General features: G+C 42.9%; 1 protein-coding gene across 1 annotated transcript in view; it reads left to right on the forward strand.

Annotated features, from left to right (window-relative positions):
- The window catches only part of LOC126281630 (furin-like protease 2), a 1,081,207-nt gene that overhangs the window by 990,136 nt on the left and 77,339 nt on the right, over positions 1 to 13,732 (forward strand). The window lies entirely within an intron of this gene.

A 13,732-nucleotide genomic window follows, 5' to 3' on the forward strand; every position in this document is an offset into this window, starting at 1 on the left:
TAACATCTACCGGACTATATATGCCGAGGAGTGTAAAGATAAGAAATCAACGACGATAATATTGATGGAAGCTCTGCACTGCTCGTACTCATTGTAACTGGTTGTGATGTGTGCGTCGTTTCACAGCCTCGATTAGTTTTTGTTCTTGTAGGTCACCTGCTATATTCGTTACGCTCCGCATGTCCATATATTGGATGCGTCGCTCAGTACTTACTAGTGGTAATTTTTGCACCGCTATAGAGGTACACGATAAATTTTGGTGATTCGTCCTTTAATCAGTGCGTGTTTCTTGAATGTTTCGGGATTTTTCCGAAATATTTATTTTCGTGTAGAAGGCGTTCACAGGCAACAGTTTTCTGCAGAAGGAAGATGGGAGCGAGTCTCGCTTTTGATGCCTACGGCGTAACATCTTACGGGCGCAGGAGAGCGCAATTGATTTGATGGCGTGGCTCTTTTACGGTTTCTTCTTCAATCGCTAGCCTGCCTTAGAGGACGGAAATGTGATTACACTCATTCTGGCCGAGGTCGAAGCACATGTGCACCTTTATGGCTGTAAGATGCGAAGACGCCTTTTCACTTCCTGCCAGGAGAGAGATACTAACAAAAGTGCTGTGGTAGGACCGTCAGTCGCGCTAAGGAAGTTTGGTCTTCCACACAATTGTGAACTGTGAGCAAATTTCATATGATAATTTTGACAAAGAAACTGAATGTCTCATAATCTGTTTTTGACTCTGGCGTCTGATGAAATTTGGCAGCAGCAACAGTTGTTCTCGTATCAACTGTGTTCTAAGAAGTGGAACAATTTTACTGTCGAATCATTTCGAGAAAAGATTTTATGTTATGACGTCCATATTTCATGCGCTAAAAAGTTTTTTTTCCCCAGAGTCAACAGTTTACTGAAAGGTTTGATGTGGCCTACCACCAATTCCTCTCCTATGCCAGCCTTTTCATCTGAGACTTGCGCTTGCACCCTACATCCTCAATTATTAGCTAGGTGTATTCCAGTTTTTACCCTCTGCAGCTTCGTCTAGTGCCAAGTTGATTATTCCTTGATGCATTAACACATGTCATGTCCCTTCTTCTTACCTGTGTTTTCCATACGTCCCTTTCTTCGCCGATTCCACGAGGTACGTTCTCATTCCGTATCTTGCCAGTCGACCTGATTTTAAACATTCCTCTGTAGAACCACATCTCAAATATTTCTATTCTCTTCTGTTGCGGTTTTCCCACAGTCCATGCTTCTCTACCATACTGTGCTGTGCTCCAGACATAAATTCTTAGACATTTCCTCGTCAAATAAAGGCCTATGTTTGATAGCAGTATACTTGTCTTGGCCGATAATGCCCTTTTTGCCAACGCTAGTCGGCATTTTATGTCGTATTTGCTTCGTCCGTTACGGCTTATTTAATTAAATACTCGGGATTTCACTTCCCCCGCCTTCGCATGCTTGTGGGCATAGTGCTCACATTACAGCTGTAGTGATCATTAATGTGGCGTAACGTGTTCTTGTATATAAGTAAATTCGCAGGAGAGCTTCTGTGAAGTTTGGAAGGTAGGAGACGAGGTACTGGCGGAATTAAAGCTGTGAGGACGGGGCGTGAGTCGTGCTTCGGTAGCTCAGTTGGTAGAGCACTCACCCACGAAAGGCAAAGGTCCTGAGTTCGAGTCTCTGTCCGGCACACAGTTTTAATCTGCCATGAAGTTTCATATCACCACACACTCCGCTGTAGAGTGAAAATTTCATTCTAAGTAAATTCATGTCGAATATAGGTAAACGTGGATATATTAATGTATATGATGTAGAATATTAACGCATATAGAATATTGTTTCGAATAATCTGGCTACCAGTAGCGTCTGCTTGCGGCAGGTAAGAATCTGGCTGTGGAGTCAGAGCTAACATTTTACGGGCAGCTAGACGAGGGTATCTTACAGTTATGGACCGTACGTAACGGATAATAGCTTACAAAACAGACGAGGAAGTAATTTTCCAGTCCTTAGCATGTCATTAGAATGTTGAAGTCACATTTAACCCACGGAATGACAGTTCTCTTTTTCGGCAGGGAAAGACATTACTGCATGACTGTTTTTAATTCACTTCTTGTCAGAAGTAATTTTATGTATAATATTGCCGTTGATTTTCCAACGCGGGGAGGGTGGGGCGTAAGGACATAAGAACCTCTGGCAATTTGGAAGACGACTGCCAAAAAACTAGAAGACATACAGAAAACATACATTCTTATATGAGTGGCTAGAGAATATTTCCAGGTTATTAACTCAAGTTACAGGTAGTCTATAAGGGCACTTTGTGTGTGACGCTGCAAACGTCGTGCTTGCAGTTCGCTGACATAAACCATCTGGGAAGGCGGTGCAGCAGCCCGCGTTGAAAATCTCCTGATTGGATTGGCTATTTGCAAGCGTGAACTAGTTCGACGATACGGAGCGGTTGATTTGTGTAAATGTTCTGCCTACAGGTGTAATCTGTAATTACAACGACTTCCGTAAAAATTAACAGGCTTCCCTTTACTAGTAGATCATTATACATAGTAAAACCATGCAGCAAATTCCAGCTGTGACACTCTACCATGGGACGCATGCGTCGGAGAGGTGGTGAAAGATTTACGGGAAGGGGGGGGGGGGGGGGTTGTGTCGTCCGAGGGGTATAAACTGAAATACTCCGAAATGAGAGAGAGAGAGAGAGAGAGAGAGAGAGAGAGAGAGAGAGAGAGGATAAGATACGAATTGCAGTGAATTATGGTACACGTCCAGACGTACGGATACCATGTACGCAACCACGTTAGTTCTGGGAAACTGTCGTCCACTGTTGGGCACCAGGAGAAGCAGTGAGACATTAAAACATGCTGACTACGTCCGGCTGGGCTTATGTGCGGTTTTCTACTATAATTAGTGAATCATCTGTTATTTCTTATGGTAGCTGGAACAAACTGGAACCTCAACACATCTTTCTCCGATGATTAGATGTTTGGGGTTGATTAGGGGAGGAGACCAGACTGCGAAGTCATTGGTCTCATCGGATTATGGAAGGAAGTCGGCCGTGCCCTGTCAAAGGAACGATCCCGGCATTTGCCTGAAGCGATTTAGGGAAATCACGGACAACTTAAATCAGGATGGCCGGACGCGGGATTGAACCGTCGTCCTCCCGAATGCGAGTCCAGTGTGCTGATGATTAGAGTTGATGGTTAAGGCTGGGCGGCTCCCCGTCTCTGTGTGATTTTTTTTTTTTTTCAGTAAATGTTATGTTTGAGCGCGCGCGCGCGCGTGCACACACCCCCACACGCGCGCACACCCACACACGCGCGCACACCCACACACGCGCGCACACCCACACACGCGCGCACACCCACACACGCGCGCACACCCACACACGCGCGCACACGCGCACACACGCGCACACGCGCACACACGCGCGCACACCCACACATTATATAAGTGGCGATAAATGTTTCCGGTTGAGGGCGTTCATACAGCGTATAAGCAACGAGCACGACTTCGATGCCGGTATATAAGCACGGATATGTAGGCGAGGGATTAGCGTGGCATTCGTGCATGAGGGAAATGCGGAAATATGAACAATGACGACATTATTATCAGATGCGCCCAAACAGGACCAACATGCTGTTATTCTTTTCTTGAATGCCGAAGGACAAAGACAGGCAGAGATACACTGGAGAATGAAGAATGTGAATGGGGCACCATGTCTGTCGGAAATCACCATTGTGGAATGGTGCACCAAAGGGTGCTGCTGCTTCATAACGCACGTCCCAATATCGTAAATGTCATAACGAAGAACTTAGTCGCGTGGGGAGAGATCAGTTGTCCTATCTCACCTTCGATCCCTCAAAGGCTTGTAATGGTCGACGATTACAGTCGCACGAGGATGTGCAGTAGGTAGTTACGGACTTCTAAAGCAGCAGGGAACGGTGTTCCACCAAACAGGTTTCTTCAGCTTGATGCATCGGTGGGATGATTGCCTCAATGCTCTCGGCTATTTTGCTGATTGGCTTGCCGATTCAGGACTAAAATCTTCGAACGGAATCTTTTTGGTCGCACACACACACACACACACACACACACACACACACACACACACACACACACACACATACATACATACATAATACTCGCTAAACTAATCCCAGAATTTTAATCAAGCGCACTCCCTTCTACTTTAAGCTTCCATCTTTCCCGTTATCTTACAGGCCTGATACCTTACAGCGACATGGGAACTCCCCTTGCGTCCCTACGGAGGAGCAAAGTGGATAAATCGTTCTGTGTATTCATGTGAGTACAGGCATAACGCGTCCGGGATATGACAACGTTACAGACTCGTTCTCGCCAGTTCACTTGCAAGGCCAAAATGTTTCTCGTCATTACATTGCAAAGATAAGTTTTCGTGCTTTGAAACAGCGTTTATCAATTTTCTTCTTCTTCTTCTTCTTATCTACATATTTCTTTGCTCTACGTTCCGAGGAAGATTTTCTTCCTTCTCCGCAGTACTAACAGCGTCCCAACCTCGCTGCAGCTTTCCCCTTGATGGTTGTGCCCTCTCTGCGGCCAACCGTAAATTTCCTTGAAATAACGTGCCTGCTACCTCCTGCGATGGGGTTTTACGTTATTATAAAAGGCAGCGGACAGGAAAGCATTGTGTTGTGAATTCTGTGTCAGAAAGAAACGTTAAAAATTATGGCGCCTGTTTTGGCAGTAAAATATTTCTGTTACGAGGCGTGTAAAGGCTTTACGAGGCGGCTGTGGCGTCCTGCGAAAAGCGTGAATTGCGCCTCCGGACAAGTCAGGTCGCTGATAACTGCAGCATTCGGAATCTGTGAGCTGACGAGTTACTGCCTGGTCCGCGTCTTGTGTTTCCTCCGCAGTAACACGTCCCTGGATGCTCTCCTTGAAGTAACTGCGGAGGAAACAGAACCACCCTCTCTTCCCCTCTCTTCTGGTTTCGACGGAGTTTGGAATGTAGTGACAGTTCAGTATGCATGAGCTTTAAGTATCATCTTAGAGTGAACTATTTGACGCCATACCGTGCTAGTACCTGACGAGACAGTCTTTGCAGTCGCTGTGTATCGTGGACGGACTAGAGTATCCCGAAGTGAGTGTTCTCTCGACCGCGACCACGACTCCAAAGTTCCATTTATTTGACTTACGACCACATTGGGAATTGTCGTCGTCGCCGACTTCACTCCGAGGACTGATTTGAGGTAGCTATCCATGGTAGTCAATTCTGTGCAAGCCTCTTCTTCCCTGCATTACGAGATTGGAGCACATGAGCGTGGCAGAGAGAAGAAACCAAAACTCCCTCAGGAGATAGACCAAAGAAATAGCAGAAAGTAAGATAGAAATCTAAAAAGTAATGCATGTAAATTACTCTCACCTGGGTAATCACGAGAAGTATTTCCAACCCCTTAATTACCAAACTGACGTTGGCCTCGTGCCTAAGGATGCCTCCTACTAATCGATCAATTCTTTTAGTCACGTTGCTAATTAAATTTATTTTTCCCCCATTCGATTCACTCTATTCGTTCCATCCCTTTAATCTTCAGCATTCTTCTGTAGCGCCACATTTCAAAAGCTTCTGAACTGCTTGCTGTCCGCTTTAGATTGCATACAAGGCTTTTCAGGCAGATTAACATTCGGTGTTTGCATATTTATCATTTGCTCAAACACTTTTCTTGTCCTTGCCAGTCTGTGTTTTATATCGTTTGTACTCGCCTTCGTCAGTTATTTTCCTACCCAAATAAACAAATCTCCTGTACTACTTTTAGTTTTTCATTTCCTAATCAAATTTGCTTGGCAAAGCTTGATTTAATTCGACTACATTCCATCATCATCGTTATACTTTTGATGTGATCATCTTTTTCTCTCTTCAGTATCCTTACCTTTCAACTGATTTCCAATCCATTGCCGTTTCTAACAGAATTACAATGTTGCTGGCAAACGTGAAAGTTTCTGTTTATTGCCCTTGAACTTTATTTGCCAAACATCTCTTTGGTTTCCTTTACTGCTTGCTTATTGTACAGCTTGAATAACATTGTGGATGCGCTACAACCCTGGTTCATCTCCTTTTGAACTAATGGTACTCCATGCTCATCCAATCTTGTAGCTACAGTCTCGTTTCTTCTTAGGTTATAGATGGCCTATCGCTCCCTGTTGTTTTATCCTTGCTGTCATCATAATTTGAGTGTCTGTTAAAGTGAAGGCCTCAAGAGCTTTCTCCAAATTGACAAGTGCTATAAATGTAGGATTGCTCTTGTTCACTAAGACTGGTCGTATGTGTTCAGCAAGAAGTGGTATTGTGCGATCTAGAGCATCGTTTGCAGGTAAGCAATTGTCTCGTCTATGGTGTTGCATGTAGCACTGTATCGCTGAAACCATCCATTGTCCATTGTCCAATTTTCAACTGCTGTGGCCACAAAACGCAAGGAGTCTTTTCATGCTAACGAGTTCTGTTCATCATGTGCTTCCCAATAGTAAAAAAGGTAGCGTTCCAATTGCGGCTGAGGTGTACTTTATGTGAATGTCCGGGATATTCAACTTAACAGTAACAAATGTATGTACGTCTTGTAAAGGAAATTACACATTTATACCATTTATTAGAATTAGAATTAGAAATTTCTATACATTTGTTAACTAACCTTTGTACACGACCAAGTAGAAGTGTCATCAGATTACGCTGCATGGCTGCTCTCTAGGAGCCCAATGCCTCAGAGCGACAATTAATCGAATTGTGCCAAGCTGAAGTAACCGTGCGACACATAACGTCATTCTTGACTGTCAGACTAGCGGTTTCGCAGACGCCGATGACTTTTGGTGTGAGTGTTAAAACCTGCCATTCAGTTTAACTCTGAAGTAAGTCTTAGTAACTTCAGACTCCATGACTCGTTTGTTAAGAACAGCCATACTAAGATCAATTTTTCCTGGGTACATGCGTAACGCGTTAATGTTCAGCATTATGAAGAATTTAAAAATGGTTTTAGATCTCAACAAAATTGTGTTTTGGATTAGTTGTACGCAGCCACGTGTAGCTGTGGCTCTGTCTGGTTTCATGGAAAAGAAATAAACGCGAAAGTGGACGTTCCTAATTTGGATGGCAATTGGATATACTTCTCAACACGCCCTCTCTCTCTCTCTCTCTCTCTCTCTCTCTCTCCCTCCCTCCCTCCCTGTTCCTGTCTGTCTCCTCCTCCTCCTACCTCCTCTCAATGCCCATTTCCTCCGTTCTGTTCTGTGTGTGTGTGTTTCCTCTCACCCTGTTGTCCATCTTCTTTTCGCACTCACCTCCACCCACCCTCCCACCCTTGAGCTTAAAGCCTTGTTTGTTGCTATTGCAGTTTCAGATTCTGCGGTAATATTCCAATCTTAAGCCGAGCAGCCAGAAATAAAACTTCCCTGTTCTGTATGAAAACTGTCTAAGAAAAAGAAAACAGTACATTATTGTGTATACAGTTCATGTTTAAAAATATATATAATGAGTATGTACGCGTTGCGAGGCTAGATAATTAGCTTCATTGTAACGTAGGAAGTAAAGCATAACTCATACGAGTGAGTTAAATGGCACATTAAGCAACAGAATAAAACGTATATAAAAACAAAGAAAACATGTCAGTGATGAGCCAAAGGTAACCATTAAAATAGTTACCAATTCCGCGTAGCAAATAAAACAGCACTCCAAATGTAAATGTGAGAAAAATTTTTTCTGATGGTTAAAACTCCCCGCCATCGTAGTGAAAACCGCAAAATCTGAAATAAATTGATCCAGAACTTTTTGAGATTTTTAGTAACAAAGTTATTCCTTTATATATTACTCATTTATATATTACATATAGTTCAAAAATAAGTATGTGAAAAACGTCCGTATTCGAATGCTGCGTGGTTCAAAATTTCAAGTAAATCGACCAGTTACTTTTAGAGGTTTAACGGTACAAACATCCTCGGACTGGATTATTATTATTTTGATTTTTTAACAGATCAGAACAACAAACCTGGTAACGACTGAATATAGTCCCGCGAAGGGGACAGACATGCTGTTGACCAGTTAGGCACATCACTATTTATGAGTATTGTATGCATTTTCCTAACTATTACTTTGTAACTTTCATTTCTTATATATCATCCTCGCACTCAACAATCGATGCGCTGTTGTGTACTTGTTTTCAATCACGAATATCGAAGACATCAGTGGCTTTACGTCATTATTGCAAATAATATACACACGCCTGTGTCCTCAGAGGCAGTGTTTTTTTGAAAAGCGCTTTCCCCATTGTCATTGAAAAATACCTGTTACACTAGTGCGTGCTCCTTATTAGCGAGCTGAAGAAAGATTGTCTTATTAGATCAGCGAGCAGAGACTATCGACACTGATTCTGAGCAGGACATGACTTCTGTGGGTTGTGTGTAACGGCACTTATCAGAGGTTCCAAAGAGGTATTCGTAAGATATAAAAGGAAGCAATGTGCTGCAGCAGAGATGCTGTTAGATGAGATAGATGGGACTTACTTTTTCCTAAGTCGACAGAAAGAGAGGACGCGAACATTTTATCGCTCCTCCTATTGTAACAGTTTCTTTAGTAATGTTGGATTTTGGGTAATATACTGCAAAATATAGTGTCTGTATATTTATTTGACAAGCAGTCCATTTCACCACATCTAAATATGAGTTCCTTTCATTGGGCGACATGGTCAACAATTGGCAACTTCGACGGGTGCTGTATTCAGGACGACCATCGCAGCAGAAAGAAGAAAACAAATTTCCCACCGACAAGATAATACAGCTGAGAACATTCACTGTTAAACATCCTAGAAAGTTTGTTTCAGTTATGTTCGATGGTGCCTGATCGGTAGCCGACCGTAAAAGCGTTTCATTAACTTCGATTAAAGACTTCACGGTTAAGTCATTAAACATTTACAATTGAAAAACTCTAATTCATTATCCAGCCAGTAGTGAAAATAGAAAATCATACATGTGTTAGAACTGATGTATAAGAGGCTGCGTTGGACTTCGAAGTGAGGCGCATTGTTCGGTTCATCTGTTACAACCGATGCCTAATGGCGGATCTTATGTGTATAAATCCGACGGGCTTGTGATTGTACCGGTAGGTGGAACTAGTTAAAAGTGAAAATTGCATGGGCTTGAGGCTGCTAGAGGTATTACTGATAAAGTCTTAATAGAACGTATTATCGCGTTTCCGTGAAAGGCGCCTTCAACTGCGAACAGTGCAACATGTGGGCCTTTCCAATCCCGTGCTCGGGTAATTACAAGAGTTGGGCAGTTCTCATTAGCGAAGGCTGGGCGCTCGTTTAATCCGCTGTGCGGAACTGTGCGCGTTTGTATTATGGGCGCAAGCAGCGGCGGCACAAGCTGGCCTTTAGGAAGCAATCATCGCGGAAACGCGTCCCTTCCTCAGACCGCCACACCAAAGCACGCCGGCCTTTTCCTAATTATTTCGGTGGAAATATTTTAATTAAAATGATTACTTTTTAATAAGTTAGATCTGTTGAATATTTTCTGGCAGTCTTCTCAACTTTTATATACCTCGCCTTCAGGGAACTCGTTTGTTAGCCATGTAATTTAAATTAGTATTCATTTGAGAGCAGAGCGCGGCACACGGAATGTCGCACTGAATGGGAAAGAAATCGTTCCGTGTATTCAAGTGAAGAAAAGCGCCACAAGCGCATCTCCGGTGTGTGCACTAGCAACTGACGAGTCGCAAACTTCCTCCCAAGCATTGCTACGTTCTCACGATGATTCGCGATGCATCGTCTGCACTCATGCTTTATTTTAATTGTGCCTCTTCACATTTTCCTTCGTCTTTTTGTTTAGGGACCCTCAACGTGGCTGCTTAACAAACAGAATCGCATTGTTTGTACTTGCAGCTCAACTGCAGATACCGTTACTTACAGTGAAAACACACACACACACACACACACACACACACACACACACACACACACACAGAGAGAGAGAGAGAGAGAGAGAGAGAGAGAGAGAGAGAGAGAGAGAGAGAGAGAGAGAGAGAGAGAGAGAGAGACCGCTGCTGCTCCACCCAAATTTTGACAGCGAACCGACTCCTGTTTGTCATTATCTTTGGAAATATTTAAGTGATGGCTATAGGAATATCGTGCCAAAGACACAAAAGGGGGTGTTAATGAGGCTAACTGGAGCGTTTAGAACCAGTCCAGTTGAATTACTGCTTGTGATTTCATGCATATTACCAATTGATATTAACACAAGATATCTTGCTGCCTCACATTGGCTCGAGAATGGCGAGCTGGACCAGGTCGAGGTGTTAACCTCAAATGGAATGCGTACACGTTATAAAAATGAATGTATGTGTAATTGTATGTTCCACATCTCCTCCTAAACTGCTGGACCGTTTTGAACCAAACTTGGTGCATACACCCCTTACTGTTAGGAAACAATCCCTGTGGAGATAATAACTACTTACGTATCATAGCCCAGGAGATACGACGTAATAAAAGGAGAGACGCGTGAAAAACTGCCGAATTATGCATGACTATTGAATTTACTACTTTTTTGCTACTAGCTCTGTTCGCATCATATTTTGCAGACAGTATCCACATTTGCCGCTGAATGTACGTAAACAAATAAAGTATTCAAATGAAACTATAAGGTTCCAGAGACAGGAGATCTTTTCAAGTCTCATACACCTATTACGTGTACAATCAGACTGAAGCAACGAATGAAAATCTCTACGAAGTGAAAGGGAATTTGGATTGAGGAAGGCGGCCTGCTAGAGTAGTTCATGTAGTTCAGCAAAGCCAGCGTGCGATCGTGGCGTAGTGGTTAGCCCATCTGCCTAGTGAGCAGCAGAACCGGGTACAAATTTTCATTCGTCGCTTCAGTCTGCATGTAAAATATTTCGCTGTACGACTCACAGTTCAAGAGACATGACGCAATAAACAATGAGTCGCGTGAAAGAATGACGCATCGTGCATACAGCTTTTAACTACTAAGCACCAACCGCTGTAGGCGAAAGCAATAGCCAACTGTAGGCATATGAGGGGGCGTTGCCGGAAGACGTATACAAAATCGCGAAACAGCTGCGCCCAGCATACAGAGGCTATCAGAGGTCTTTGTACGACTGTTTCGTAATTTAAAAGGTGTTTCCACGAATATATGGATATGAATTTTTTTCGTTATTACACTAAAAACATAGTTACTTTTCTGTTTTCGCTTGTAATAGAAAGTTGGCAAAAGGAATACGCGGGAAGTTCCAGGTTTGACAGCTATCTCGCAGTAAAGTTTAGCTGAGATGCTGGCAGGTGGATACGTGGAAAAGAGACTGAAATTCATCTGATAAGGGGAGGCGAGTATGAAAAATCATCATAAACACCCGGGAAAGGCTAAAGCTACAACGTATTTCACTCAGTAGAGGCATGATTTAATTATTGACTGGGCACGGCCCTCACTCACAGCACCCAGATAATTCGGCGCTACAGGGGGGAGCGTGTGACTGGAGAATGGTAGGCTCCTCAGAACACACAGCACAACCTTCGCAGATGAGAAAGAACACAAGAAAAGCAATAATACTTCTTTCATTCAGCAGTAATGTGTTGTAATGGTTTCGATTATTCAGAAAATATAAGCAGAGCAGATTACGTGCCATTTAGGATCGTAGTTTTCCTTAGACACCACTCGTGAACTCCAAAAATTTTGCGGAAAGTACTCAGTGGCAGGAATCGTAGTCGCTGCTACTTAGTTTATTCCTCTCAGTTACTAGTTCTGTATGTTTTGTTAATAATAGGTTTTTATGTGCATTTAGTTGTAAGTTACTTTAAATAATTAAAGTATATAATGCGAATTTCTAAGGAACATTTTGTAGATTGCAACGCATTTTGGATAATAAGGCAGTGGGCTTAATATATGTAGCAATAAATACATTAATAACTATTAATGAGAGTACTGTTGTCATTGTTCTGGCTAACAAAAAGCCTGAAGTGTGCCGATAACTCCTCAAGGGGTGCAAAAACTGGGACGCCTCATTGTTATTGAAATGTAAACTGAAAAAGCAACTTCATGGTGCTATAACCAGAGGTCTGCCCATCTTCTGATCAAAACAGCGAGCACATAGTTTACCGGACAACTTTCGAGATAGGGGATGCCACTTGCCCTTCCAGTAACTCCTCAGTTGTTCTCGCGTGGCAGAGTCGCTAGTTTTCAACCCTCCCACCCAGGCAAATTTCCCGGTGGTGCCAGTAGTCAAATCTCGGTCGTTCGTGTCAATTATAGACACTAATGATGCTATTAATTCAAACATCCTCATAAACAAATTTCATTTCCTGCGAATACAAGTTACTTCTTTAGTGGTCCAGTCTGACATATCTGCTGAATATTGTACAATTTTTTTATCGCATTACAGGGGAGTCAGTTGCAGCAGTGATAATTTTGCCATTAACAGGGCAAGAAAACACTGCATATTTTGCACAAAGTATCGTTTGTGTTTTGCAGGATTACAACATATACTTACCAGACACAACATTATGTCCACACTTCTGCTGTAGAAATGAAAATTATTTAATATGAAGAGTATGTGACGTGCTGTCGCACATACGAAACAGCCAACGAAGTGCATATGTCACTCCATGAAATCTGTATACAGACAGTGAGGAAAGCAGGAGACTTAAGCGACTTCAACAGTGGGTGCTATGTAACGAGTATTAGGTAGACGGTAACTCCCTCCGTATGTTGGGTTGCCGTCAACGTAAAGGAGACGGGTGGAGATAACATAAATAAGAACGTTAATGCCGGAAGCTTGTTCTCTTCGTAATGCTAGAGAAGGGGGATATTCAGCATCGCTACTGGTTGTAAGACAAAGTTAATCGTACAGATAATGGGAAATGAAAATGGCCTCAGCACTAGACTAGTCATACGACTCATAAGGAACTACAGTGAGGAGCTAGAAGTAACGTGAAGTCGGTCGTCGGCTGTGAAGCCTGCGCGGTGCATTTGTCTCCGTACAGTAGTTGTAGAAATGGATTCCTGACGCCCCACATTCTAATAGCTGGCGATCTGACTAGTAGTAGTATTCGAAGTCCCCACCCCCCTACAGCTCTTCGGAGGCAACGTGACGCCTGTTCATCACACTCGTGGCCGTCTTGTGCGTCATTTTACACATGTCAGAATATCGTCTGTGCATATTCGGGATGCACCCTAGACGCTGTTGGCCTCGGAAGCCCGAATGCTTGTGTAATATGAATACACCGTGACCAATGTGTTTTGTATCGATTGTAGCACCGTGTGTAAAGTCGATTAATGGGAGAAAAACCTCATAACAATAAAACCGCTGATAGCCTTCCCGTGAAAACTAGAATGGATATATATATATATATATATATACTCTCCGCAACTCTATTGGGGGGGAAAAGATAAAGATAAGTAAGACCATAGTGCATTTCGCTCTTAAGGTAAAGGTTAAACTGAAATCTGTCCGACGATTCATTTGAACACCATAGTGCTATACTGTACCATAGGATGGAGAACTTTCAATCTGACGTACGCACCCAGTTGTAGAGTGACTTAACAGTTTAAGTTAGATTCCGAACCTTGGTTGAACTCCGGATTTTTCACAAAATAAATGTTGCCAGAGGTGAAAAAAGAAATGATAAGAGATACTTCGCTTTCAAGAGCGTGAAACATCAGTTTGAGGGAATGTGTTTGAAAGCCGGTCGGTGTGGCCGAGCGGTTCTA

Source organism: Schistocerca gregaria, chromosome 7 (genome assembly GCF_023897955.1).
Source record: "Schistocerca gregaria isolate iqSchGreg1 chromosome 7, iqSchGreg1.2, whole genome shotgun sequence".
In the NCBI taxonomy this organism is placed as follows: domain Eukaryota; kingdom Metazoa; phylum Arthropoda; class Insecta; order Orthoptera; family Acrididae; genus Schistocerca; species Schistocerca gregaria.